The sequence below is a fragment of the Ursus americanus genome, chromosome 9 (assembly GCF_024610735.1).
Source record: "Ursus americanus isolate L20-20 chromosome 9, mUrsAme1.1.p, whole genome shotgun sequence".
Classification (NCBI taxonomy): domain Eukaryota; kingdom Metazoa; phylum Chordata; class Mammalia; order Carnivora; family Ursidae; genus Ursus; species Ursus americanus.
Window position 1 is genome coordinate 65,142,323 of NC_142135.1, and position 4,245 is coordinate 65,146,567.

The following is a 4,245-nucleotide window of genomic DNA, read 5'->3' on the forward strand; positions in this document are numbered from 1 at the left end:
AAATACCATTTGCTTTAATGCAAATTTTTCTGGAAGACATTTCTTACATTGAGTAAGAAATGTTATGTACTTAAATTCTGTCATATGTGAGCCACACTGGGGATATATCTTGAATCTGTCCACTTCTTTCCCTCTTCACTAATATTCTAGTTTGACCCACATTATCTCTTGCCTGAAGTACTGAAATAATTCCCTAACTTTTTTTTTTCTTCAATCATCTTTCTTTCAATTTTGTGTGTCTAGAATTCATTGTTTTCATAGCAGTGATACTTACAAACTGAAATAAGATTGTACCACTGCTCTTTAAAATCTCTCAATGGCCTTTTACACTGAGATTTAAATCTAAACTCTGGTCTTGCCCTATAAAACTCTACATTACCTGATCCCTATTCTCTTCTCTGACTACATTTGGCACTACTCTCTCCTTTACTTACTGCCTTCCATCCATTCAGATTTCCAACTTCTGTGTCCATTTTTGTAATTTGTGTCTTTCAAGGAATTTTCCCTTTTAAGTTGTTGAATTTATTAGCATAAAATTATTCATAATGTTTGCTTACTCCTCCTCAGCTGTTTGTAGGATCTATGGTGATATATCCACTTTCTATCCTGATAGAGGTAATTTCTGTTTTCTTTATCAGTTTTATTGTTTCCCCCAAACCAGCTTTTATTTTATGGATTTTCTCTACTGTCTTTCCATTTTCTATTTCATAGATTCCCTTTCTTATTTTTATTATCTCCTTCCTTTTTTTTTTTTTTTTTGAGATTATTTATTTATTTATTTGACAGAGAGAATGTAAGAGAGCACAGGGGGAGGGGCAAGGGAGAGAGAGAAGCAAGCTCCTTGCTGAGCAGGGAGCCCAATGCGGGGCTCCATCCCAGGACCCCGAGATCATGACCTGAGCCAAAAGCAGTTGCTTAACCGACTGAACCACCCAGGTGCCCCTATTTCCTTCATTCTACATCTTTTAAGCTTAATTTGCTCTTTCTAACTTTCTCAGGTGGAAATTTAAAGCTTTTTTTTCTTTTCTAACATAGGTACATAAAGTTCTAACAATCCCTTTAAGTACTACCTTAGCTCCATCCCACGAATTTTAGCATATTGTGTTTTTGTCATTGTTTATTTTAGTTCAAAATGCTTTAAAATTTTCTTTTTGATTTCTTCTTTGACTCATAGGTTACTTATAAGATTTGATTTAATTTCCAAATATTGGTAGGATTATCCAGAGATCTTTCCAATACTATTTTCTGTCTTAATTCTGTTGCCATCAGAGGATACACTATGTATAATTTTAATCCTTTTAAATTTACTGAGACTTATTTTATGGCTCAGTGCGTGATTTATCTTAGTAAATGTCCTGTGTGCATATGAGGAGAATGTGTATTTTGTAGTTTTTGAGTGTATTGTGCTCTAAATGCCAATAAGGTAAAGCTGGTTGATAATGCTGTTTCGATTTTCTTTATACATTCTTTATACTTTATACTTTCTTTACACTTACTGATTTTCTGTATGCATGTTCTATGATTCATTGAGAGGGAAGTTGAAATCTTCACTAGGAATGGATTTGTCTTTCTCCTTTAAGTTCTGTCAGTTTTAGCTTCATGTATTTTGAGGTGTTATTATTAATCACATATAAGATTGTTATGTATTTTTGGCTAATTGACTCTTTTATCGTTATGAAATGTCCTATATCTCTATTAATATCACTTGTCTTTAAGCCTGATAAGAGTCTTTGTCTGATATTAATATAGCTACTCCATGCTGAGTATGGAGCCCACTGTGGGGCTCGATCCCAGGACCCTGAGATCATGACCTGAGCCAAAGGCAGACGCTTAGCTGACTGAGCCACCCGACTGACCCAATAGTCAATTGTCTTTTGAAGAAATTCTTAAAAATGAGAAAAACTGACTTTTTATATCCCAACATATTACCTTTGCTTACACATTCATTTGTGTGGATCCCAGTTTCCATCTGGTATTATCTTCCTTCAACCCAAATAGTTTTATTTATCATTTATTTTAGAGCAGGTCTACTACTTTCAAGTTTTCTCAGCTTTTATTTGTCTGATTGTCTGAAAATGTCTTTATTTCATTTCCTTTTTTGCAAAATATTTTGGCTGCCATATTTTCTTTCAGCACATTAAAGATGTCACTGTATAGTCTTTTTGTTAAAAATTGGCAACTATTCTTATCTTTGTTCTCCTCTATGCAATGTCTATGCTTTCTCCACTTGCTTTTAAAATTTTGTCTTTATTACTGGATTTTAATAATTTAATTATGATGCTTTTTCTTGTGGGTTTCTTGGTGTTATTTTGGAATTTGATGAGCTTATTGCATTTATATTTTTAATTTTCATCAAGTTTGGAAAATTTTCAGCAAATGTCTTGAAATATTTTTCTGCTTCCCTTTTATGTGTCTCTAATTATGTAGATTTTATTTTATTTTATTTTTTTAATTTGGAATTTTAGTTATATACATAAATAGCAATATGAGAACAAGGAGTTCTGAGGCATTATGTCTAGGTGAAAGTTTTCTGATTAGTCCACTTGTAGTACGGTATCACCCAAGGTAACAAAGAAGCCAATTATTGTTTTTCCTGAAGAAGAAAACCAGTTTACTGCATTCAGTACTGACTCTTCTCTACCATTTTTCTATAGAGTTCTATAGAAACCAGTATTTACTGGTTTACTGCACGGAGTGTCCGATGTTTACCTATAACAGATTAAAATGGGCGGGGCATGGGGCATTATACTTATTTCCAGGTGAATGCTTCATATTTCCTGGCTTTTGAAAGTTGTCCTTCCACAAATCTTCTAGACTGTATATCCTTGTAAACTCCAGACATATAATGTCTCCCCACTGACCTGGACAAATATGATGGCTTGTGGATAATAAAGAGAGGCAGCTAATCCATGACCCCAGGTGGATACACCAGCTTTTTTTTGAACCTCTAGCCCAAAGAAGTCCAACAATGCCCTCAAAACCAATAATACCAGCTCTTGGAAAAAACCCAAGAGGTGCATTTTGGAGATATTCTTAGCTGTCTAACCCCCACTGAACCAAGTTCTGCACCTGAGGCTTAGTTTGTGGGTGTATTTCCTGACACCAACTTGTATATGGCTCACAATAATGTTGGAGATGTGAGATGCTTTCTTCAAGTTGGGTCCTTGGCTCCTCCACATATTTAGATTGACCCTTGGGAACAGAGTACAATGGAAGCTCATTAACCTTCCTGAAAGTTTTGTGAGATGAGTCATTTTTAGGTGATGCATAGACTTGGAAGGTGAGCAGACTCAAGCTGGCTGGCCCCACAGACCTCTGAATTACCTCGAACATGTTGCTGGCCGAGCTGGCTCCAGCCTAATTACGTGAATTTTAGACCATTCGATATTGTCATAGGGATCACTGAGACTATTATTTTTATTCTCTGGGAATTTTTCTTAACATCTTATTGCTATGTGCTTTGGATTTGATAATTTCTAATGTCATGTTTTCAAATGTAATGATCTTTTTTTCTGCAGTGTCTAATCTACCCGTCTACTGAATTTTTATTTCAGATAGCATTCTTCAGTTTTTAAAGTTCAATAATAGTTTCTATTACTCTCCTGATACTCCTGTATTTCTTTAATAAGATCTTAAGGATATCTATAATAGCTATTTTAAAGTTCTTGGTTACTAAGTCCATCATCTATGATAGTTATGGGCCTGCTTCTATTGACCGATTTTACTTCTGGCTATGGCTTAGAGTTTGCTGCTTCTTCATTTGTCCTAAGTGTCTGGATTTTGTTGTTTTTCTTTAACAATTTTCTTGTTTTGGCAGGTAGTTAATTTACTTACAGTGCAACTTAATCCTTTGTGGAGCTAAAGAAACCTTTATTCTAGGACTATTTCTGAGGCATGCCCCTTTATTAGCCCTATTTCTAATACATGACCCTTCTCTACTGAACTCTAATGCCCTGGTTATTCAACAGACTCTCTCTGCTTGGCTTATGGGAATTTGAATGTTTCCCTGCTCTGCCTAAGCTCTGGGAATCACTTAGCTTCCCCAAGTGCTTTGTTTGGTATTATGAAGTTTCACCTTGACCACAGTGAAATTTTATATTCAAATAAGGACACAGGGAGGCCCCTTGCAGGTTTTTGGAGCTCTTTTTACATATAACTCTCTCCTCTCTGGTACTCTTTTATGCCAAGTCCAGCTACCTCAGCTTTGCTGTGCTCAGCTTTTGTTCTTTCTTCCTCCAAAAATGG

The 4,245-nt window shown here is 35.3% G+C and overlaps 1 pseudogene; it reads right to left on the bottom strand.

The window, feature by feature from the left end:
* Positions 1-2,709: 2,709 nt before the first annotated feature.
* On the bottom strand, positions 2,710-3,333 carry LOC123786749 (MICOS complex subunit MIC26 pseudogene; annotated as a pseudogene).
* Positions 3,334-4,245: the final 912 nt, after the last annotated feature.